Here is a 26,526-nt window from a genome sequence, read left to right on the forward strand (position 1 = left end):
GCGGTTCCACAACTTTATGGTGAAGCTGGGTTTTCAACAATCGCAGTATGACAGCTGTCTCTACACAAGAACGGAAGGAAAAGTTCAGATCTACGTTGTCCTGTATGTGGACGACATCATTCTGGCGTGCAATTCGTTGAAGAAGTTGGAATCGACCAAGAAGCTGCTGTCTGCAGAGTTCGACATGATCGATCTTCACGAGTTGAAGAATGTGTTGGGATTGCGAATCGAATACGACATGAAGCAAGGTACGTTGTCTATCAATCAAACTAAATATTTGCTTGATCTTTTGAAGCGATTCGGCATGGAAACGTGTAAACCGGTTTCCACACCATTGGAACCAAACACCAAGTTGGAAAAGCTACACGATGACCGGGAACGATTCAAGTGTCCCTATCGAGAGCTGACGGGATGTCTGACATACCTCATGCTGTCTTCCCGTCCGGATATTTGTGCCGCTGTTAACGTCCTCAGTCGGTTCCAGAGTGCGCCATCAGAGGAACATTGGAAGGCTCTCAAAAGAGTCCTACGCTACCTTCAAGGGACGAAGGAGTATTCCCTTGTCTATCATCGTGACGAGGAGTACGTTCCACTGCTCGGGTTTGCGGACGCAGATTGAGGCGGCGATGTGAACGATAGAAGATCCACGTCAGGATTCTGCTTCAAAGTTTTCGGCAACACGGTGACATGGATTACACGCAAGCAAGCAACCATTTCGTTGTCCTCAACCGAGGCGGAATACGTTTCTCTGAGCCAGGCTGCATGTGAGGCAATTTGGCTACGAAATCTCGTTACGAAGTTTGGTTTTGTGCTGGATGCACCTCTTGTCATCTTCGAGGACAACCAGTCCTGCATCCAAATTGCGAAGGAGTGAAGGGACCAAAAATGGCTCAAACATCTTGACATTCGGTACAACTTTGTTCGAGAGCGAATCGAGCAACGAGAGATCGAGGTGAAATATGTACCGACTCAGGACCAAGTTGCTGATATCTTCACCAAGGGCCTTCCAACGGAGAGCTTCAAGAAACATCGTAACACGCTTGGTTGGAGAGGGGGTGATGTGAAGCAAACCGAAACATGAAGCTGAAATTAAAAGTAGTAGGCTTTGTGATTAATCAATTAGCTATATAAGTTCCTGTGAGATTATACTCTTTCTCTTTTGCCAATAAACCACTGCCTCGACAACAGCTTTCAATACGGCTAAGAGCGCAGCTTTTAAGGAGCTCGTCGAAAAATCTCTAGGCGAGACGGCGAACGTAAGAGCCTTATTCCAGGAGTCAGTGGTCGAGTGCAGGGATCTGGACGAGATCACAACAGAAGACGAGTTGAAGAGTGCGCTGAAGGTGCAATGCAACCTGGGAGACGTACCGATGGCAATTCGGTTGAGGAAGGCGTATTGTGGCACGCAGACGGCGTCGATACGACTTCCTTCGGACGCAGCTAACGAGCTGCTGGAGACAGGTCGAATCAAGGTTGGGTGGTCAGTGTGCCCGTTCGGTCACCAGGCGAAAAACTGCAAAGGCCCAGACAGATCTGATCTGTGCAGGAAATGCGGAGAGAAGGGGCACGTTGCAAAAGACTGTACAAATCAACCGAGGTGCATGTGACGGGAAGTTTTAGGTGTCCAGAGTTCAAGAAGGCGATGGTGGGCCAGCAATAATGAAGGTAACCCAAATAAATCTCAATCATTGCAACACAGCCCAGCAACTGTTGTGGCAGTCAACAGCGGAAACAAAGTGCAAAAACGTTGCAATCATTGCAGAGCCATATCGAGTCCCTCTTGATAATGGTAACTGGGTTGCGGATAGAGCAGGAATGGCGGCCATACAAGTCATGGGCAGGTATCCAATTCAACAAGTGGTGGCAAGCTCATACGAAGGTTTCGTGATCGCCAAAATCAATGGAATCTATGTATGTAGTTGCTACGCACCCCCGCGATGGACAATTGAGCAGTTCCACCAGATGCTAGATGGGCTCACCGAAGAGCTCATTGGACGGATACCAGTCATCATCGCAGGAGATTTCAATGCTTGGGCAGTGGATTGGGGGAGCAGGTGTACCAACGCAAGAGGGTATAGCCTGCTGGAAGCTCTGGCAAAGTTGAACGTCAGTCTGGCTAACTTAGGAACCATCAGCACCTTCCGCAAAGATGGTAGGGAGTCCATTATCGACGTCACTTTCTGCAGTACGTCGCTAATGGCAAATATGAACTGGAGAGTGTGCAAATAGTACACCCATTGTGACCATCAGGCGATCCCATACAGTATCGGCGAACGGACACCGGTGGAAATACGGAGGACGAAAGTAAGCGAGCGGAAGTGGAAGACGAAGGCATTCAATAAGGATCTCTTCATCGAAGCTCTAAGGGTAGACAGCAGCGTCCCGGGTCTAAGCGCGAACGAGTTGACCGAATCATTAGCAAGGGCATGTGACACAACTATGCCGAGAAAACTGGAGCCAACGAATAGGCGGCGTCCAGCTTACTGGTGGAACGAGGAAATTAGCACCCTCTATGCTAGTTGTCTTCTAGCCAGAAGGCGCGTTCAGAGAGTAAGAATGGAAGCAGAGACAGAGAGGAGCGCAGGGTGGTGTTCCGAGAGGCCAGGGCTGCACTAAAACGAAAGATAAAACTGAGCAAGTCAAACAGTTTTCAGGAGCTGTGCCACGATGCCGATGCCAACCCCTGGGGCAACGCATACCGAGTCGCGATGACGAAGATCAGAGGTCCAACGATGCCGGTTGAAATGTGTCCCAACAAGCTGAAAGTCATCGTGGAGGGACTTTCCCCACAGCATGACCCAACGACCTGGCCACCTACACAATATGGCGAGGTAGATGAAGACAACGTTGAACGAGGAACTCCTAGCAGCGGTTGAAGGTGGAAGAAAGCTCCCGGCCCGGATGGAATTCCCAATGTGGCGTTGAAGGCGGCGATCCAGACGTTGCCGGACATGTTCAGGATAGTGCTGCAGAAATTTCTGGACGAGGGTCAGTTCCCTGATTGGTGGAAGATACAAAAGCTTGTGATGTTGCCAAAGCCGGGAAAACCGCCGGGGGATCCTGCATCGTATAGGCCAATATGCTTGCTGGATACTGTCGGAAAGCTCATGGAGAGGATCATCCTGAACAGGCTGACGAAATGCACGGAGAGTGAACACGGATTGTCGGAGAGGCAGTTTGGATTCCGGAAAGGGAGATCGACGGTGGATGCAATTCGGACAGTGATTGACAGAGCCGAGAAAGCTTCCAAACAGAAGCGGAGAGGAAATCGAAACAGCGCCGTGATTACGATTGATGTGAAGAATGCATTCAATAGCACCAGCTGGGAGGCCATCGCCAAGGCGCTCCATAGAATGAGGGTTCCAGACTACCTGTGCAGGATTCAAACTAGTTACTTCCAGAACCGGGTCCTGGTCTACGCGACAGACACGGGGCAGAAATCGCTTAGAATCACGGCGGGAGTTCCACAAGGCTCTATTCTAGGTCCCACGCTGTGGAACGGAATGTACAATGACGTGCTGACGCTCAAGCTGTCCGAAGGAGTTGAGATCGTTGGCTTTGCGGAAGATGTCGTCTTGACGGTAACCGGAAGTGGAACTGCTGGCGACCGAGGCGATAGATACGATTGGTAACTGTATGCAAGGAGCGAAGCATCAGATAGCCCACCACAAAACTGAAGTGATGTTGGTCAGTAACTGCAAAGCAGTGCAGTGGGCAGAAATCACCGTTGGAGAGCACACCATTGTTTCGAAGCGCGTGCTTAAGTATTTGGGAGTGATGATCGACGACCGGCTAAGCTTTAACAGCCACATCGAATATGCTTGCGAGAAGGCGGCGAAGGTCATCAACGCAATAGCCAGAATCATGCCGAACAATTCTGGTCCAAGCAGCAGCAAGGGGCGTCTTCTGGCTAGTGTGTCCTCATCGATACTAAGGTACGGAGGTCCAGCCTGGATTGAAGCACTGAAAACGAAGCAGAACCAAAGGAAATTGAGCACTACGTTCCGGCTCATGGCCATGCGAGTCGTGAGTGCGTACATAATCATTTCGATGGAGGCAGTATGCGTTATCGCCGGTATGATCCCAATCGGCATCACCTTGGTGGAGGACTACGAGTGCTATATGACGAGAGAAACCAGAGGAGTACGAAAAATTGTGAGAACGGTGTCGATGGCTAAGTGGCCGCTGGAGTGGGATGCAGCAGAGAACGGTAGATGGACACACAGGCTAATACCGATTATTTCGACCTGGGTGAACAGGAAGCATGGAGAAGACAACTTCCACTTGACGCAATTCTTGTCATGGCTGCCGCAGGAAGTACCTGCTTCGGTTTGGACACACAACGTCAGAATCACCAGAGCACGTGGTCTTTGAATGTCCTAGATTTGATGCTCGCCCTTAGCACGAAGAATGTCGTCGAAGAAATGTGTCGAGAGGAGGGCACCTTTAACGCCGTCCGCAGAGCAGTAACGCAGATCATATCAGCGCTGCAGCGAAAATGGCGAGAGGACCAGCTAGAAAGTAGTAATGTGCTCACACAAGTGCGAAGTGAAAGCCGAAGCCGAGAGAACTTTCCGTCAGAGTAGGTTGAATCCACCACTGGGTATTCCATATAGCATATTAGCTTATTGCGTGCTCGCAACTTAGAGTTCTAGATGCACTTCCACAGTTATTAATTGAGAGCTTTCGATGCCTTTACCATTTTTGCATTGGTATAATTGTGTGGCAAGTCCAATCATAACTTCTATGCCCAGGGAAGTCGAGACATTTTCCAACCCGAAAAATTCCTAGACCGGATCGGGAATCGAACCCAACCACCTCCAGCATGGTCTTGCTTTGTAGCTGCGCCTTTACCGACTGAGCTAAGGGAGGAGATTCTGCAAAACCATCTTCGTTGTCTTCCAAAGGTTCAGGACTTTTCAAAAGATTGAAAAAGGATATTAATTCCGATTCTGAAGGCGACGATATGCCTTGCCTTATGATTAGCTCTGTTAACAAGATTGATGAGCCCTGTTATGTTGAGGTTTTGATAAACAAAAGACGTTTAACCATGGAGATTGACTGCGGATCATCTGAGAGCGTTATTTATGAAGAGCTATTTATTAGAAACTTTGTGAATTGTGAATTGCAACATTGCAATAAAAAGCTGGTTGTAATAGATGGAAATAAACTAACGGTTCTTGGTAAGTTCACCATAGAGGTGCAGTTTGCTGAGGATAAGATACAACTCAGTATGGTTGTTTTACGCTGTGAGAATGATTTCACCCCGCTCATGGGCCGCTCTTGGTTGGACGTATTTTATTCCGGCTGGAGAAACACTTTTGCCAGTCCGCCATTGACTGTTGGGAACATTGATCTGGCTGCAGAAGACAAAATTGTTGATGAAGTAAAGAGTAAGTTTCCGACAATTTTTACCAAAGATTTTTCTAGTCCAATAGTAGGTTATAAGGGAGATTTAATCTTGAAGGAAGATACACCTATTTTTAAAAAAGGCATATGAAGTTCCATTGCGTTTGCGTCAACAGGTGATTAATTATTTAGATAGGCTTGAGAAAGAGGGAGTCATCACGCCGATCGAAGCTAGTGAATGGGTTTCACCGGTTATAGCTGTGGTTATTAAGGACTTTAGTATTCGCCTGGTGATAGATTGTAAAGACTCCATTAATAAAGTATTGATTCCAAATACGTATCCTTTGCCTTTGGCGCAGGATCTGTTTGCCACACTTTCTGGATCTATAGTTTTTTGCGCGTTGGACCTTGAAGTAGCTTATACCCAACTACTTTTAACGGAACGTTCAATGAAGTTTATGGTAATAAACACCATAAAGGGTCTTTATACATACAATAGGCTACCCCAGGGGGCATCATCAAGTGCAGCCATATTTCAGAAGGTTATGGATCAAGTGCTTCATGGTTTGAAAAATATTTCATGCTATTTAGATGATGTACGAATTGCGGGAAAGGATTTAAAAGATTGCGAAAGGTAACTTTTTTTTGGTTTTGGACAGGCTAGCCAAAGCCAACATAAAAGTAAATTTGAAGAAATGCAAATTTTTTGTAAAGCAATTGCCTTATTTAGGACATGTCTTAACAGACAAGGGATTGCTTCCCTGTCCTGATAAAGTAAAAACCATTCGTGAAGCGAAATCTCTACGAAACGTTTCTGAACTGAAGGCATTTTTGGGTCTAGTAACATACTATTCCAAATTTATATCCAATTTGTCCACTCGTATTAGTTGCCTTTACGGTCTTTTAAAGAAAAACGTGACATATTTTTGGTCTAAAGATTGTGAGAAGGTTTTTGATGACTGTAAAAGATTTCTTTTGAAGTCAAACCTTCTGGAATATTTTGATCCATTTAAACCAATTTTGGTGGTAACAGATGCCTGCAGCTATGGTTTGGGAGGTGTGATAGCTCATTTGATAGGAGATGGAGAGAAACCAATAAGTTTCGCATCGTTTTCGTTGAATAATGCCCAGAAAAACTACCCTATCCTGCACTTAGAAGCGTTGGCAGTGGTCAGTGGTCACTGTAAAAAAAATTTCACAAGTTTCTTTATGGAATGCATTTTACGATATACACCGATCACAAGCCTTTAATAGGTATTTTTGGCAAGGAAGGTAAACACCCGATTTCAGTTACTCGTTTACAGCGGTACGTTATGGAACTTTCTATATACGACTACGATATAGTTTACCGGCCTTCCTCAAGAATAGGAAACGCTGATTTTTGCTCCCGTCTTCCTCTCAGTGATGAAGTTCCTGGAGAGTTGGGTCGAGAGTTTGTAAAGAATTTAAATTTTACGGATGAATTTCTCATTGATTACAAGGAAGTAGCTAACGAGACGTTAAATGATGAATTTTTGCAAGCAATTCAAGGATATTTGAGGAAAGGTGGGCCTGACCGATTAGAAAGACGTTATGTTTATATATACTCCCATTATCAGGAGCTGGAGGAGGTCGACGGATGTATTTTGTTCCAGGACCGTGTCGTAATTCCTGAGAGTTTGAAAAATAAAATACTTAAAATGCTTCATATGAACCATTCGGGGGTTACCAAGATAAAGCAACTAGCTGGAAGAACGGTTTATTGGTTCGGGCTCAACAAGGACGTGGAGGATTATGTAAAATCCTGTGGAATCTGCCATCAGATGACAGCCGTTAACAGAAAAGCACCTTACTCAAAGTGGATTCCTACAACCAAACCCTTCAGCAGAATCCATGCCTACTTTTTCTATTTCGATCGTAAGGTTTTCCTCATTGTCGTGGACAGCTTTTTAACGTGGATTGAACTGGAGTACATGCGCTATGGAACAGACTACATTAAAGTTATGAAAATTCTGTTAGGAATGCTTGCGAGATACGGTTTGCCGGACGTTGTAGTGACCGATGGGGGACCTCCATTCAATTCTAACTATTTTGTTACATTTTTGAAGAACCAAGGGATTGTAGCTATGAAAGGTCCACCATACCATCCGGAGAGCAACGGTCAAGTGGAAAGAATTGTACGATTAGCCAAGGACGTTTTCAAGAAATTTATACTTGATCCAGGGATCAAAATAATGGATATTGATGAGTAAATTGCTTATTTTCTTGCCAATTATCGCAATATTTGTTTAGACAACAAAGACCAATTCCCTTCAGAAAGATTGCTCTCTTATAAACCTTAAACTATTTTGGACCTAATTAATCCAAAAAATAATTTTAAAACAATGACTAACTTGCATGAAAATGATGACGTCGATACTCGTGTCGATCACAAGCCAGATACATTTACTAATGTAAAAAACGGTGACCTGATTTATTAGAAAAATATTCATGCTTTATCCCACCATCTTCTTCAAAACAACCGTTGTATAGTGTAGTGCTATATAGTGTCCTATGTTAATTAATATTGAACTCAATGCACCATACAGGAAGCTCCTCCAAGCTAAACACGCTTATCGTGGCAACAGACAAATAAATTTGACGACAAACGGTAGACTGTTTTACCCTTGAAAAAGGCCGCAATAAACGGCCGAAACGTCGGGCAATGTACAACTAACTGTTTGAATTACCCTAGACTGAGAAAGCCATAAAATCGAAACCTCCATACAACCAGTCGAACAACCAAATCAAAAATATTAACTCTACAGATATCAGAAGATGGTTACCAGCCACTTTTTTAAGACAAGTTTCTGATGCTACTTTCCAGATTTATTTTGGGGGAAGAATAGTGTTGGCCCATAGACGTCAACTTAAATTCTCGCCTAACACTCGTAGCAGAGGAACTCTGCTTTTCCCAGAAGGTACAGGTACCCAAACACTAGAAAGGGCACCCATTTTATCATCAGATCAAGAATCAGCACGAATTTTTACACCAGCATCACTTTTGTCATCTGCATCAACACGAGAATCAGAACAAGTTTTGTCACCGATCCCGATAAGTAGTAATAATTTTAGTTCTACAAGAAAACGAAGAAGTGAGAATGTTGAGCCAAACCCTGATGAAGTTTCAGATTCCGATCCTGATTGTTATGGCTTTCCGGCCGATTCTTTTATTTTTTCGAATGAAGGTCAAATGGATATTTCCAAATTAGCAAATCCACATTCACTTTCGTTTACTGCAGTTAGACGTTCGAAAAGAAAACCTTAGAAACGTAGAAAGGATGATTTATATTAAAAAATCGAAATTTTTAAAATATTATAAGTTTAAAATTGTTTTGATATGATTAAAATATTTTCTGTACATTCAAATGTGCATTCAAAAAAGTTGAAATTATTGGATTTGTTTATGAGCATGATCGAATATTGAATTGTTTGAACTATTCTTTAACTAATGGATGGAGGAGTTGTAGTAGTCAGTTATTGAGAACTCGCTCTGAGAGAACTTAAGAGAGGAAAGGGAATTTAGGAGAAGTTCAGCATGTAACGAACAGGCGAAATAAATCGTAGTCAGAAGTGTTTCGACAAGCAACCGAACAACACCTATTTTTATTACTACCCGATCTTAAGAAGTCATCCTATTTTATTAGTTCTGTTTTAAGGTCATTACAAGTAGTAGGCTCAGATGTAACATTACTGACTTACGCCGATTTGGCTCTGAACACGGCCCCCTTGAATGACCGTGTCAACCCTAGCATGGCCTCCCTGCTTGCACAGATAACTATGGGATCACGATAGGAGACTACATACAACAAGTGGAGATAGCGGCCCGGAGGGGCGACCCATCAGAATGGAGAAAATTGGAGAAAAAGACAAAAAAGAAGAAAATGAGAAAACCCAAAAAATATGAAGGACGACGGCAAGACGCCAGACAGTGAAAACGGAGGAGCGAACGTGTTCGCAAGGAACGGGATATTGCAGAGATCACCAGTGTTGAACCTGGAGGCCACAGCGAGTTCCAGCAGCAGCAGTAAGCCCCAAGGTGAGCAGCAAGGGCACCAAAGAGAGCTGGGTCTTGTGCTAAGCCAGATGTTCACTCCGAAATCTAGTAGTATCACACCCCAAGAAGGATTGAAGCTTGGGAAGACCAAATTGATGGAGGTCAGGAGGAGGATCAATAAACTCCATGACTTTGTCAAGGATAAGACCAACGTACATACATGTATTTGCACAACATCACATTTAAGATAAGACATAATCAACAATAGTACGCCACAATACTCGGTTTGCGGCTGCCGCTCTCCATCCTCGGTCATGCCCAATGCTCGCTAGATCACGCTCTACCTTGTCCGCCCATCGTGCTCTCTGCGCTGCACGCCTTCTTGTGCCAACCGGATCAGTAGCGAACACCAACTTTGCAGGGTTGTTGTCCGGCATTCTTGCAACATGCCCTGCCCACCGCATCCTTCCGGCTTTGGCCATCTTCTGGATGCTGGGTTCGCCGTAGAGTGCAGCGAGCTCGTGGTTCATTCTTCGCCGCCACTCACCGTTCTCATGTACACCGCCGAAGATCGTCCTTAGAACACGTCGCTCGAAAACTCCGAGTGCTTGCAGGTCCTCCTCGAGCATAGTCCATGTCTCGTGTCCATAGAGGACCACCGGTCTTATTAGCGTTCTGTACATGATACATTTGGTGCGGGGGTGAATGTTTTTTGACCGTAGTTTCTTCTGGAGTCCGTAGTAGGCACGACTTCCACTGATGATGCGCCTTCGTATTTCACGACTCACATTGTTGTCAGCCGTCATTAAGGATCCAAGGTAAACGAATTCCTCCACTACCTCGAAAGTATCCCCGTCTATCGTGACATTACTTCCTAGACAAATCCTGTCATGTTCGGTTCCGCCTACTAGCATGTACTTTGTTTTTGACGCACTCACCACCAGTCCGACCTTTGCTGCTTCGTGTTTCAGGCGGGTGTATAGTTCTGCCACCGTTCCAAATGTTCTTGCGATAATGTCCATGTCGTCCGCAAAGCACACAAATTGACTGGATTTCGTGCCCGTGTCTGTTAAGCCCGGCTCGTTGCATTACACCTTCTAGAGCGATGTTGAAGAGTAGGTATGAGAGTCCGTCACCTTGTCGCAGTCCTCGGCGAGATTCGAATCAACTGGATAGTTCACCCGAAACCCTTACGCAGTTTTGCACACCGTCCATCGTTGCTTTGATCAGTCTGATCAGCTTCCCAGAAAAGCCGTTCTCGTCCATGATTTTCCATAGCTCTGTGCGGTCGATACTGTCGTATGCCGCCTTAAAGTCGATGAACAAATGATGCGTTGGGACCTGGTATTCACGGCATTTCTGGAGAATTTGCCGTACGGTGAAGATCTGGTCCGTTGTCGATCGGCCGTCAATGAAGCCGGCTTGATAACTTCCCACGAACTCAGTCATTTTAGGTGATAGACGACGGAAGATGATCTGGGCAATAATAAGAGCAACGTCCACAAGGCAGTAAAGGAAATAGTGACGGGCATCAAATCCACCATGATTGCTGCCGAACGTGAACAGGATGCGCTGAGGACGAGATCCGTGACTGCTAAAAAGGCGCTGATCGAGGCCGAAGTGACCTCGAAATCCACGCTCGGAGAAGAGGAAAAGGGAAACGCCAGGAGAGGAAGAGGAGTTGAAAAAAGTGAAGAACGACAAGGAAGACAACAAGGAGGAAGGCTGGCGTACCGTCGAGCAGCCGAAGGAGAAGTGGAAAAAACGGTAGGAAAAAGAACTCGTCGGGAGCGAAGTAAGCGCGATGCTCTGATCGTCGAAGCAAAAGACAAAACGTCGTATGCAGCACTCCTCCGGAGTTGAAGCAACTAGGAGAGAACGTTGTGAAAACCAGGCGCACCCAGAAAGGCGAGATGCTCTTTGAGCTGTAGAAGGATCCTGCGATCAAGAGCTCAGCCTTCAAGGAGCTCGTCGAAAAGTCTCTTGGCAAAGGGGTGAGCGTAAGAGCTCTATCTCAGGAGACAGTGGTCGAGTGCAGGGATCTGGACGAGATCACTACAGAAGAGGAGCTTAGAAGTGCGTTGAGAGTGCACTACGATCTGGGAGATGTCCCGATGTCAATTCGGATGAGAAAGGCGTACAGTGGCATGCAAACGGCAGTAATACGGCTTTCGACTGTTGCTCGCTCCTCGGGTTACCAAGCAACTGGAGCGATACTTCAAGTGCATGGGATTCGGTCACCAGGCGAGGAACTGCAATGGCCCTGACAGATCTGCGGAGAGAAAGGCCATATTGCAAGAGACTGCACGAAGCAACCGAGGTGTGTGTTCTGCAAAAAAAGAGGACGGTAACGATCATACGATGGGAGGCTTCAAATGCCTAGCATACAAAAAGGCGATGGCAGGCCAACAGTAATGGAGGTATCCCAAATAAACCTCAATCATTGCGACACTGCACAGCAACTGTTGTGGCAGTTGACAACAGAAACAAAGTGCGACGTGGCAGTTATTGCGGAACCGTATCGAGTCCCTCCCGATAACGGTAACTGGGTGGCGGATAGAGCTGGGATGGCGGCTATACAAGCTACAAGATACCCTATTCAAGAAGTGGTTGCGAGCTCCTACGAAGGTTTTGTGATCGCCAAAATCAACGGAATCTTCATATGTTATTGTTACGCACCTCCCAGATGGACGATAGAGAGGTTTCATGAGATGCTGGATGGACTTACCGAAGAGCTGATCGGACGACGACCGGTAGTTATCGGAGGAGACTTCAATGCTTGAGTGTTCCAATGCAAGAGGGCACAGCCTGCTGGAAGCTCTGGCAAAACTGGAAGTTATGCTGGCCAACGAAGGCACCAGCAGCACTTTTTGCAGATATGGCCGGGAATCCATTATCGACGTTACTTTCTGCAGTCCGTCGTTGGTGGCAAACATGGATTGGAGAGTGTGCGAAGGATATACCCATAGCGACCATCAAGCGATCCTATATGGCATCGAAAAAAGGAATTCTGTGGCAGTACGTAGGACACACATATTCTCATTCACTTCTAACTGATGAATAATTTCTCACAAACACGCAACGGGAATTTGCTGGTTGAATTGAATATGAACTTTGCTCATCCTCGCTTATCTCATCTCATCTCTATCATCTAGTTTGAACCTCATTCTCCACATCTTACATTTCGCTCATTCATTTCTCACTTCCTCATCTTCCTGTGGTAAACTTTTGAAAAAAAAAACTAGAAAATCACTCAAAAGTAAGGGTTAATTTATGAATATTTCTTTTTAGGAAAAGTTACTTTGAAATAAGGAGAATTTACTCAAACATATGTTTTAACCAAGCAGCTATGAATAGAAGTTCAATTGGTAGTAATGTTTCTAATATAATAATTTTCTAACTCCGGAATATTAAGAACAAAAAAGAACATCAACAGTACAGATATTGTAACGTGGTCGTCAAATGTAACTGCTGAAAACCTCCCAATTCACCCGCCGTCCGCTTTGAAAAAGAACCGATGCCAACATTTTGACCCTCACCTTCACCCGCGCACAACAGCTCTTCCAATCACCCAAAACGACGACGAGTAACTCGCGGAGTGTCTCATGGGAGCCGCCAGCAACGTTGTAACGTACGTTGAAACCGCCACAGCAGCAGTTCCACTCCAATCCCAGCTTGGAACACCGCGAGAACCGCCACTGTGTGGTGGCAAGAAGAGACCCGAAAGAGAAAGAGAGCCCGGATTTGCACTGCCCCATCGCCTAGCAGCATAGTATGCTGTTGTACTATTTGGGATCCCGGCAGGTTGGTGGTGGTGCTCTAACAACAGATCCAAGCAGTCCACTAATCAGTTGCAGCTCATTCGTCGTGATGTTCAGATCGACGGTCATCCGCGTTCCGCTGGTGTCGGTGTCTCCTCGCTAGAGAGCGTTCTGTTGGGTGATTGTTCGCTCGTCTTCGGTGGGACAGGACAAATCTCACACCACACTGACTGGTCAAAACTCTTGACTCCAACTGAGTGGAGGAGTGGAGTACATGAATTTTGTATGCGATCCGCTGCTTCGCATACGCTGGGAGGAGTTTACAATTATCGGACATTTTTGGAACCATTTAAAAATGACGACATTCCACAAGCACCTGTGGGATCGGTCCGGGAATTTGTATCAAAACAGTGAAAAAATCCGAGCGTGAGTGTGAGTTCGAAAATTTGATTAGTGCCTACCGGGAGAGGAGGAGTATCAGGCAGGATAGGGAGACAGGAAGAAGAAAATAAAAACTGTTGAATTTCCTGGGACAAGAGGCTGCTCGAGTAAACCGCGAAGCGAGTGTGAAAGAGAATTTGAAGGATAAAAGTGAAAGTGATCGGATCCAGTGAGTGGGAGAGCTGTGAAAAGTAGCAGGTTGACTGTTGGCTCCGGTGATGGTGACGGACGACTCGGGAGCAGCATCTGTGCGTTGGAGTCTGTCGTGGGAAAAGTGTAATCGAATGGTGCGTACCGCTCCGAGGAAAATGAGTGCGTACGAGTATGCGGGAAACCGCGGCTACAGGCGAGCGGGAGAAAACGAGTGAAGAGAGAGTCAACCGATTTCCCGCAATGAAGAAGAGATCTACACACTTTGCATCGTCAATGGCGTTCCGCGAAATGTTGCTGGCTACCACTCTGTTAGCCTACTACGACTGTTTCCATTGATCCTACGAGTAGCATAGTGAGAAAATTTAAAAAAAGGGTAACCAAGCGAAAAAATTCAAAAAGAAAACTTCCTGCTTCCGTGATTTGCTGTGGCTCAGTGATTTTCGTCGTATTTTTTCCTCGTAAATCTTCCAATGTATAGTTAATCTTGAAGAACTCATCTTATTGTCCACCCCGACAGACGGATACGAAGTTCGGATAAGAAGATGCGGTGTGTGTTCGGTGAAGATGCTGGAGAGCTGAATCTAAGTGTGAGCAGCAGCGGCTCTCCATTCGTGCGTCGTTGTCCGCCGTCTCTACGTCGTTTCGGTTGGTGGAAGTAATGAAAAATAAATAATAATAGTATTAAAGTTTTGATTTATTATGAATGTCTTCTGAGTGCTTCCCTATTGCTGGATCTTGTGAGTGCAATTCGTACGTGACGAAGAAAGAGAGCGCATCGGAGTAAATTCTGTGGATAGAAAATTTATGCTACAGAAGCCGCAAGCAAGCGAGCGATGAACAGAGGATGCGGAGAAGGCAGTGGCTATTGCTGGGATGCTGCGGCTGCTGCTGCTGCTGCTGCTGAGGCTGTCGACGGTGACGATGGTGATTGTCGTAGAATTCACCGGAACCGACAGACGACCGTGTAGCAGGCGGTGGCTCTTGTTGGGGTTTCCATGTCTTCCCGGTGGCTGCCTACTATGATGGTGGTGATGGGGATAGTGGTCGTGATGACGGTCGGCTAAATGAAGCATAAAAACGAACACGATCCGGACTTGGGATTTCTTCGCTCTTGTCGTCACCATTTGAACGGAAAAACCTACCAGTTTCGGAAGCAAAAAGTGGTTCCGAAATAATAGAAAAAAGACAAGTGGAAAAACTGACTCAAACCGGACATCACCGAACAACGAAACCATTTTCCTACATTGTAAAACGACAAGTGCTGTGACTGTGCTGAGTCTTCCTGTTCTTCTTCAACATTCATCATTTGCGCTTCCTACCGACGTCATCATCAGAGGAGTGAAATCAAGTGGATTCTGCTGGAAATGAGGAAATGAACTTGTGCAGGTGCGTTTCTTTTAGCTTAGCCAAGATGCATATGAAACGGGGATCTCCCTCTCTCGCTCGCTCGCTCTCCATTTCTGTGTGTCGAGTCAATGTTATTATAAATATATTAATTTATTCCTGCGATATTACGAAAGCGATTCTAATTATAATCAGCTGTAGGGTGAAAGCAGCAGGTGAGCGGGTGGGTGAACGGGTGAGTGGGGGGAAAGAAAGGAGAGGTAACAAAATTGATTCGTTTCGTGTTGCGAGTCAGAATCAGAGGATCTTTTCCTAGGGTTTGCTTCTGTTTTTTTGTTGATGCTTGAGGACAGACAAAAGCTTTCGATCCGAACAAGGTGCAAATATTTTGGCATTCTTGGGTGGATGTCTTTTGTTTGGACGATAATTAACATTTTTGGGATGACTGCTGGTTTTCTTGGCGCAGGGTGACATTTTTTCGTTCGTTGACACGTGCCTTTTGTCCGATTGCTCTGTGAGATAAAGATGGTTTAACCTTGATTGAATTATTTCATTTGATTTTGGGGAAAATATCATTGAAAATTGGGATATCAACTATTGATTAGGATTTTTTTCAACTTTTGGAGATTTAAGTATCCTATCACTATCAGGAGTATATTGAGTTATTGAGGTAACATATCGAAATTTGCTTGGGCACGCAGAAAAAAAACATAGTTGAATTAATTAAAGTTCGTGTCATTTTAAACAAAATTTTGAATAGAATATGGATCCATAAAATTAAAAGAGTAATTTTTGAATTGAAGATCGGAAATTATTGATTCAAACAAATTGTTTGCTTCGATCAATTTGAAGCATTTTTTTAATCCCCAGGTGGAACTTTGTTCTGAAACCTTTGAAAAAGCACTTCGTGCAACAACTAGACCATATTGGCACATCGTAAAGCATGGCCGGTCTAAAAACTTGTTTAAATATTAGAAGTTTATTCGTCAGGCAAAGTTTGGATTTCATGTTTATAAGAGGATACAAACATTTTATATATTTGTTAAATTTGGCTTGAATGCCCTCAATGTGATCTTTAAAAGTTAATTTTTGGTCAAGTACTAATCCAAGATAGTTCACTTGGTTTGACCAGGAAAGTTGAACTCCGTTCATAGTGACTATGTGACTACTACTAGGTTTCAAAAAGAAAGCTCTAGGCTTATGTGGAAATATTATAAGCTGAGTTTTGGAAGCGTTGGGAGAAATCTTCCATTTTGGTAAATAAGCATCAATCACCATCGAGTTTGTAACCGTGATTAATGTAACGGCAGTGCTATGTGACTGATCTTGTAGTACAGAAGGAGTAAAGTATTCATCACTGAAGATATCTCTGTTGAAATGCCAAATACCAGTTTTACGAAAGCCGTTCAGAAAAGACATACCCAACATCTCCGCGACACCGTTCAATCCAATAACATATCCAGCAAATTCACGCATAAAATCTTCTGAAGCACTTGTACAGTAGCTTTTAAATGGCCCCATAAAGGCCACGTCCAAGGGCTGCATTTTGTTACACTATAACAGTAACAAAATTTGCACGAGTCTTCTCAGCAAATTCCAGATTCTTAGTGTGAGAGCTGTGACCGTCGATTCCCAGGTAACAAATTGATGCTTAACAAGTGTTGATTAATCGATTTCAATTTAGCCTTAGATTGAATAATTGCTGTACATAGATCACGTTAACCTTTGTCCAGCTTTTAAACATCTTAATCTGGTGATTTTAATCAGCTAAAAGCTTAACAGTATTATACATTATACGTTTTTTAAGGCATTAAATAACAGCCTTCTAGTTTTATTTCAAAAATTATATTGGAAGACCGCCTAATATCTCATGCATTTATATGGAACTGCTTCAACTTGTTGCTGACTAATTGGATGTGTATACTTATATTGTTAATATAAGTCTAAAAATTACCTTTGCATTTCGGGATTCGAACTGGCAGTCGCTGATTCATAGGCGTCAACCATACCTACTGGACCATTTAGGCATATGTGTGGTAAAAGGTATGATCATTAACTTGAAGCACGTCAAATTTAAGTTGAATAACAGCACCCGGAGAGTATTATACAGCAATGCAGAATTGTAAGCAACAACTGGTGACAGTTAAACATTCCACTCATTTTCAAGTGCACCTTACACAATGTGGACACAAGCACGCGATTTATTTTGATGGTCATTTGGATGCTATTTTAGTGCCATAATTGAGTAATATTTTTGGAATGTGGTCTGAAAATTCAGTACAATATAAAGTGGTGAACTGTCAAAACACAGAAGTACAAATGTTAATACTTCCGACGTCCTACCAGACCACTTCTTCCTTCCTAAAAATCTCCTTTTCCTTGAATCTACTGCTGCCACAGCCTGTAATTAGAAAGGTAGGCAGTGAATTTAGTAAAACTAAAATGCCGGACATTCAACGAGTGACACAGACACTGACGACATTTAACAAATCAAGCTATCAAAATATGTGTAACGCATTACTGATTTGTGGAGTTGTGTTAAGCTTAAATAAGGCTTGTTCAATCTTAGGATCAGCTAACCTTTTGGGGATGGATTATGGGGATACAATTCGCTTCATGCACTTCTAATCAACTAGATATTCAGCCTGATGTTAATCAGCTTTTTACACCTTAAATCAACCAATAATCAGCTTCTGTTCTTAATGTTCAGCTTGTATTGTTACTTGGGTTATCAGCAGGGCAGGATTATTTGCCGTGGAGTTGACATGTGCAACAAAGTGGTCGAACCAGTCAAGGAAAATTTCGCTGTTGGATTGGATGGATTACAGTTGAACTTGGTTCATTTGGGTGCTCCTTTCGTCAACGAATCGTTCATGCGTACTCGAGAAAATATCACGTAAGGTGGAACATGTTGCCCAGTTTTCGACATGCACATTATATGGTCTCCAAAATATCCTGAAGAATGTCATAAAAGGCATTCACAGATGGTTTGTTAAAACCTCTAGCTCGGGAGCTACAGCGGTTGCCTCCGGTTTCCGAAATGAGACGTTCGGATTCCCCCTGAGAAAACCATCCAGCCAGTTGTAACCCGACAGCCTTACGAGTCTCCCGTTTTTTTTTTTAGTAAAAATGGCTTGAGCGCCACTCTCGAGGGAGACCATCTACCGAGACTAGGGTTGCCCGACCGCATGAGACCTTTCAGGGAATGCCCACGGCCTATTGTCGTGAAAATCAATAAAACGAATGAAGCATTCACGAAAACGATTTCTGCCAACGATCAGTTGCTCTCGCGGGTTTTATCATCACGGGCAGACTTGACACAATACTTCGAACAGATCCCGTTCAAATAGAGAGATATCCTGGTTGGTTTCGGCGCCAACTTCTCCAGTAAAACTCTGCAAAAACTTCAAAAGAAAACGACCGGAAACGCGAAAAAGCCTTATATGCGCCTTTCTCGATCCCTTCGGAAAAGAATGTACAAAAACTTTTTATATGTAGTGTTTTGGTTTATTGAAAATGCATCCTATTCAGATTCGACTACATACATGTTCATTATAATTTATTTCCGTCCTCCTACTTTATCGACAATTTATTATTCTAGGCATATCTCAGAATTCATTCCCTCTAAAGGGCGAACACGAAATTATTGCGACACATTCAACAGGGCATAACTTTTTTACCATTGGGTAAAAATCAACCAAATTTTGCACACTTTCTCATTGATGTGTATTGTGTACATGCTGTCAAACTCGAAGTCGTGTTTTTCGATTCAACGAAAATGGAGGTGAACCAACGCGAGTTGAGAGAACAAATTCTTTCCAAACACCTGGAATTTCCTGACCTGTCGCACCGGCAGTTGGGAAAAATGTTGAACATTCACCATTCAACCGTCTCCAGAGTGTTGAAGCGGTTCCAGGAGCGGTTGACGTTGGACCACGGCAAAGGAGCTGGAAGAAAACCGGGACCGGAGAACAAAAAGACGGAGGGAAAGGTGAAGCGGATGATTAAAGCAAACGGACTGCGGACTGAGGAGTGAGCCTTTCGTGACAAAGGGCACAGTAAATGGCGAGATCTACAAATCTGAGTGCCTTGAGAAGCGACTTTTGCCGTTCTTGCAGCAGCATGACGAAGCTCCGCTATTTTGGCCAGATTTGTCATCATGCCACTATTCTAAAAAAGTCCTGGAGTGGTATAAGGCCAATTCTGTCCATTTTGTTCCAAAGGACATGAATCCGCCAAACTGTCCGGAGCTGCGCCCGGTGGAGCAGTACTGGGCAATAATGAAGCGGGAACTTCGGAAGAGCAAGAAGACAGTCAAAGACGAGAAGGACATGTTAAGAAAATGGAAAAAAAAAACTGAGAAACTGGTACCGGATGGCACTGTAAAGACTTTGATGGAGGGCATCAAGCGAAAATGCGTTCAATTTTACACTCAAGACTCCATCGATTAACTTTTCTTTTGATTTTTGAAGTAAATATATACCCTAAAATTTTGGTTTGATTCTAAACATTATAAGAAAATTGGCATGACATTTTCGGTGTCGCAATAATTTCGTGATCGCCCTTTAGCTAGCTACCTTTTTCTTTTCTCTTCTTCTGGCGGTATAGACGAGTGCACGGATGGATTTGAGTTCACTCACTCGACAAAAAGTGACGCAACAGCGGGGCCTTGTTTACTAAAAATGAACACATGAATAATGCTCACATAACATTTGAAAATGGATTATAAATTTTTCTAAACAACTTGCAAGGTCCTTGTCACGAGAACCGAAGTATGCTTACCTAAACCAAGAGCACTATCGGGAAGGGGAGACTTTCTCTTACCCTACGGTGTTGTTAATTTGCGTGGGCGTATTCGGCTCGCGCGAAAAGGGCTTAACAAGTTTTGTGTACAAAAGTTGATAGGCCCGTTTCAAATGTTATGCGAGTATTATTCATGTGTTCATTTTTAGTAAACAGGGCCTCGCTGTTGTGTCACTTTTTGTCGAGCGAGTGAACTCAAATCCATCCGTGCACTCGTCTATTCATTTAGTGTGCTGTGCGACGAATGGTGTTCATTTTGTGTGTGTGCTACGAAAAGCTGTTTGGCGTTACCGTCGCTTGCGTGGATTGAAAAAGGTAGCGGCTGAACGAACAGCGGCAACGCTAGCGGTTATGCTATGCTAGGGGCTTTAAACTCACCATGTGCATGGGAGTTTAGTGAACATGCATATTACTCACATTTTGACTCGCTACTTGCGTGGAGGAATTGGCGGTTGTTCGATGATGGCGGTTGGTCCCACGTGTACCATACGCGGTTACTCCTACGGACTCCGAAACGATGCTACTGCGGACTGCACATAGCCGATGTCGTTTCCAACGACGCCTCACACGCTGAGTTGTGGTCTTCTACCTAGACGGAATACGGCCGTCGCATCGATGGTCGTCACCGTCGACGGGAAACTGCGGAAAGTGGTTGCCACTGAAGATGAAGGTCACCGGTTCGAAACCAGTGGGTTGCTGCTCGCTGTGCCTAGGGCCGGCCCCGAGTACCACCGGGTGCCCTTCGAAGCTGGAAAATAGGGTCGAAAACTTTCACTGACGTGGGTGGCGTGACGAGCTTCGCAACGTGCCACAAATCTGCCAAAGAGAAATGCCGTCGCGTGGCTTTCAACATCTCCACACTGAACACACTTATGCACAAGAAATTACCTCGATTTCAAAACACCTTCGCACACTTCTAACCGCCAAATTAACGCACTAAGCACTTTCTGATTTAATTTCGAAAACTATCGAACTAAGCGAGGGAATTTATAATGAAAATATAAATGAGCAATGTTAAAGAAATTTTCACCTTTACTTTTATCACCTTTGATTTCACACCACGGCGTGACAACTAAACTTGGACCGCTCTAACCACAGACCAAAACGAAGTGAAAGAGTCAAGTCTGAAGATCCTCAGATTAGGCGCAAGAGTTGCAATCTTCGTCGTCGGAAATTACGTTAAATCGGTGAAGTTGATTTTCACGAAGTTCTAAAAATCGCTTTCACGCATACTAGTTTTAACAGAAATACGAAGGAAAGCATTCTCCTTCTATCAAGTTAACGCACATGCCAATTCGCTTCCCACCCGAAGTGCATGAAAGGATGGGACGGGTCAACAAATCCTGAAAGCAGAATTGTGCAGGTCAATGTCTTTGCGTTTACGCGTGATTTGCTTAGAGTTTTCGTATGGCTATCGAATTACGTTTTGGCGCCTGAAATGGTACAGAGAACTCATTTATCATCTAATGAACATTTCGGTGAGTGAACTGTTTGAGAACGCTTCATGCGTCAAAACTAAACAAGGGGTAATTCGATGGGGTTTGGAAAATTTCTGATTTTATCGTGGTTTGAAAGCATTCAACAAGTTTACATCATGGTCGACAGATCCCTCATAAAACCATAATTGTTACTTGGGACGCAGTATCTTCCAGCCATTTTTAGTTGGCGGTTACAGCCGTGCTCCAATCCGTTCTTCTCCGCCATCTCATAAGCAAATTTTTGGACGTCTTTCATGGTTATACCAACCGGTGGAAACTAACGATTTGAAATTGACTCACTACTTGACTAGCTAATTGATCCCAAGTACATTTATAAGCGTACCCCATTCTAGTCAAAATTCTAGTGCTACACTATGTTTGTTTTGATTCGCTATGAAAGTTTGACAGATAAAATGAGGGGTTCGTAGATTTTCCTATGTTTGATGGGTGCATCGATTAGCTTGGGACCGAAGATAGTACCAGTGCTGAGCCAAAAAGTTGAGCACGTTTCTTCGGGACCTTCTTGTCTTAGAGTTACCTCTATGTTAATACTATCATTAACAACCATTTGGCAGACCCTCAAATCAGGAAATTTGACTAGAATTTTGACTAGAGGGTACGTTAATAGATTTGCTTGGGACCAATAGGCTAGTCAAGCAGTGAGCCAATTTAAAATCGTTAGTTTCCACCGGTTGGTATTAACTAACATCGACGTCGACAACAAAACAGCTTGTCATTCGTGATCGTGAGTATATCCGAGGATAATACCATAGAGGTAACTCTAAGACTAGAAGGTCCCGAAATAACGTGCTCAACTTTTTGGCTCAGCTCTGGTACTCTCTTCGGTCCCAAGCTAATCGATTCACCCCTCGAAACATAGGAAAAACCAATAACCCCTCATTTTATCTGTCAAACTTTCATAGCGAATCAAAACAAACATTGCGTAGTACTAGAATTTTGACTAGTATAGGGTACGTTAATCGTTTGCTTGGGACCAATAGGCTACTAAAGTGGTGAGCCAATTAAAAATCGTTAATTTCGTATTGATTGTTGATATTACCGCTTGGAGCTGAATAATGAACATTCATGGTGGTAAGCTCCAACCGGTATTATTATCGGATAACATCCCGATCATAAATTTCCAGCTGCTTTGATGTCGACATCATAGTTAATCAACACGACTCTAAGCAAATAGTCGGAATTAAAAGTTAATCTGAGGTGAACCTTACCACTATTAGTGTTCATGATTCGTAAAAATTTCCCGCAGCTTGTGCCACTTTTTCTTAAGTAAGTGAGCTCAAATCTAACTGTGCACTCGTCTTTTGTTATACTTTCACGCGGTTTCGTCTGAAGAATCACTTTTACACCACTAAAAACGTTAATTAATGCAGGTCGAAATGAGCATCACTGCCAGGAAGGTGCACGGAAGGTTTATTTTTGTTTATTATGTTCATCATTTGACAGTTTTCAGGGTGGCTCAAACAGCTTTCAATGTTACGTTTACTACTCGGTTCAATACTTTGTTTACTCACAAATGAAGATAGTGAGAGAGTGTCACACATAAGACGGGTGACACAAGGATTCAATAAAGAATTTTAAATTAATAAACGTGTACCCACCGGTGTTGAGAATCTTTTGAAGAATTATGTTAGTATTGACTGAATCGTGAATCTCTTCAAACCTAGCAAAACTAATTTGACAAATTGACGTATACAATGCCAAGAAGGAAAAGATTCTCCGATTGTGATAGCCACTTCCGGTTTCCATGCTCTTCGCATGGAACTTTTGAACTTCGTGAAAGTTAAGTTTTCACTTCAAATTGGACGTCGGGGTGAATGCCGTGTATTGGCTGAAACCTTGGACGGATTTAAATGTCTTCTCAAGTATCTTACTGAGAAGCATCACACATTTTTTACTTACGACACCAAAACTGAACGTGTGTTCAAGGTTGTCATGTAAGGACTGCCCAGTGGTGAATCCCTGGATCAGATCAAAGATGAACTGACAAAATTACTTGGAGTTGTGCCACTCCAAGTAATCAAAATGAAAATGAAATCCCGTCCTGACGATTCGCGGAACGGGATTTCTAATAATTTTTATTTAGTTCACTTCAAGCCTAGTGAACTAAACAACCTTAAAGGCCTTAGAAAAAGCTAGTCTTATGCTCCATGTCCGAGTGAAGTTGGAACACTTCAGGAAGACTGGGGAAATTTCCAAAACCTCACCCAGTGCCGTAAGTGCCAGGGATGGTGATGATGATGGTCCCACCTCTTACCCCTACAAAGGTTTGAGCTGAACGAGTTATCTTTAAGATAATTAAATATAAACATTTTAACCAGGTTTGCAAACAAAATCGAGCTGGTTACAATTACAGGTATAAATGTCCTGTTAAATATGTGCTATAGGCATCAACCAAAAACATTCAAAGGTGTAACTAGTTATCAAAAGTCCAAGTATAGTCCTCGACAATACTTCCAGTGCCAGGACTATATCCAAGGAAACGACTTCCAGCCAACCCTTTACTAATTCAAGGCTGTTGCTACAATTTCCACGTATTAGTCATTCATACCTGCATTCCGCGCGCGTGGCTCAAACCATTTTTTTTATTTTTTATCTAGTTCGTTTATTTGGAAGGCTCAATCGCGTTAGCTTTACGGAGCCGATAATTCATTGTTCACTGTGTGTAACAAAATTCACTTAATTCTATGTCTAGTAGGAGATGGGCCGATTACTCGCGGCTTACTCGAGGTTAGAAAGGTACATTTTCGAAGGATAGGATCAGGGGAGGAGCTTGGGGTAGGGTTTCGTTGTCTCATCAGAGCGTTGTCGCCAGTATGAACGGTAGTGCTGTTCTAGCTTCGTCCGGAGTTCGACCGGCTATGGTGGGTGACCAGTGGGCGACGATGAGACTCATCGAGACGGGGGGACAAGACAAACAAAAACTAATAAAGAGAGACAAAAGACAAAAGGAATTAAATTCTTATACTAGACATTTGAAGAAAAACATAAACGGACTGCATATAGCAGAGATCACGGGTTGCCAACACGTCTCTGATAGGAACATAGGGTTGTCTTCCTTGGGCCTCGAGGGTATTCAAAAGTCGCTCTCTGGCGGCGTCATTATCCGTACATTGCCAAACTGCGTGTTCGTGCTCAAACCATTGTAGACTACTCAAAGCTATTTTTACTATTACTACTACAAAATCAAAAAACTAAAAATCCATTATCACCATCGAGGCAAACACAAATTACTAAAATGTCTTTATGACAGTCTCCATACAAAATATTCCGTCAGAGATAACTTTGTCAAGATACATCATTTATCCATTCATAAAAATTTAACTGCTCAATAAACAGCTTTTACATGTGAAATGCAGCGTCTCTTAAATTCTGTAAGTGTAGTTGCACGCTTGATGTATCTAGGCATCGAATTGAAAACATTTATACCTGTGAAAAATAATGAATTTTGTGAAGCATTATTCAAAAGATGTGGTGTTCTTACTTCATCCGCGTTTCTAGTGTTATATCTATGAAAATCACTTCCTCTTTCAATCCGATCACACAAATATCGAGGCAGCAAACCGTTAACTACTTTAAAAATGAACACCATAGTCAAAAACACAATTCTTTGCTTCACTGACAGCCATTGTAAAGCGTCCAGCATAAAAGTTGAGGAAGTGAATATATTACATCTTAAAATCAAACGCATTACTTTATTCTGCAAACGCTGTAATCTCGATATTTGTGTTTCATTGGCCAAAAATAAAACGGAAGGGCAAAATTCTAGATGAGGGGAGATGATTGATTTGTATATCTGTATTTTACTACCAATAGTTAAATCGTTTTTCAAGCGACATGGAATTCCATACTTCTTGGCAATTTTCTTGATGACATTGTCAATATGAGAATTGAACTTGAGTTTGTCATCAATAATCACGCCAAGATATTTAATTTCCTGAACGCGATCAATTGTCTCATCATCAATAACAACAGAGACATGAATTTAGTTTTACTTATATTCAATTTCAATTGTTTATACTTCAACCACCTACTTAGAGAACGCAAATCTTCATTCAAGCTTGAAACGGCTTCTTCTAAATCTTTAGCTGCAATGAATAACACAGTATCGTCAGCAAAAAGATTAATATCACAAAACCGTAAAACTCGTCGCATACCATTAATATACATAATAAATAAAAGGGGCCCTAATACACTTCCCTGAGGCACTCCAAGGTCATTGTCAACGGGACAAGATACAAAATCATTAAAAACAGTCCTTTGTGTTCGGTCAGATAAATAGCTTTCAAACCATTTGTATGCAGAACCCGAAATTCCCAAGCTCTTGTTTGTTCTCAACAATAAGGGCCTATAAATTGTCTCAAAAGCGCGTTTTAGATCCAAAAACACAGCAACAATCGTATCTTTATGCTCCAAATTTTCTTTCCATTTAGCTAACACTAAGTTTAACGCGGTTTCACAAGAATGACCTTCCCGGTATCCCGATTGTTCCGGTATCAACAAACAGTTACTATTTAAATATACACGGAACTAAAAATCATGGAGTCACGGAACTAAAAATTGCTACCTGCCAGCTAAATTCATGAATTGTGGTGATTCCTCTCACGCAGAGGACGACTGTCCTGTGAAAGAAGATCCTAAGAAATTTAAATGTTCAAATTGTGGTGAAAACCATAAATCCAATTTTTGGGAATGTAAGACTCGCAAAGCGATCGTACAATCTCGTTCTAAGCGACAGGTAGGAAACGCTCCACGTTTCCGACCAGGTACAAATTACTCTGCTGTTAACAACAGTCAGCTAGGAAAAAATTCTACATTCGTACCCGTAGGTACAAATATCAAATATCAAATATCCAACAATTATTAATTGTTGAAGTGCATCTAGAACACTAAATTGAGAGCACGCTATAACCTAATATGCGATAAGCAATAAGATTGAAATGCGAAGAAAAAGAAGCAAAATATTTCGACTGAACCAGATTTCCCTGAAACTGGCTACAAACCTCAACGTTGACAAGAAAAATGTGAAGGCTTTATCTAATCTAATCATTTTTCGGGATGCTTCTCGTACTGGCTGCGTTTGTATTAGACTAGACTAGATTAGATTAGAAAAGTAAATCAAGAACAACCTACCATTTTAGTTAATTTCAAACATCGCAATTTG

The 26,526-nt window shown here is 43.1% G+C and overlaps 1 protein-coding gene across 1 annotated transcript in view; it reads left to right on the top strand.

The window, feature by feature from the left end:
- The first annotated feature begins 15,063 nt into the window (after positions 1-15,063).
- shaker (Potassium voltage-gated channel protein Shaker) overlaps positions 15,064-26,526 on the top strand; it is a 621,792-nt gene continuing 610,329 nt past the window's right edge. Inside the window, exon 1 of the mRNA XM_065219307.1 lies at positions 15,064-15,105. The gene's annotated coding sequence lies outside the window, so the exon portion shown is untranslated. The remainder of the gene's footprint in view (positions 15,106-26,526) is intronic.

This window comes from Ochlerotatus camptorhynchus, unplaced genomic scaffold, assembly GCF_037179485.1.
Source record: "Ochlerotatus camptorhynchus isolate MF236.1 unplaced genomic scaffold, CSIRO-AGI_Acam_v1.1 ptg000102l, whole genome shotgun sequence".
Lineage (NCBI taxonomy): Eukaryota > Metazoa > Arthropoda > Insecta > Diptera > Culicidae > Ochlerotatus > Ochlerotatus camptorhynchus.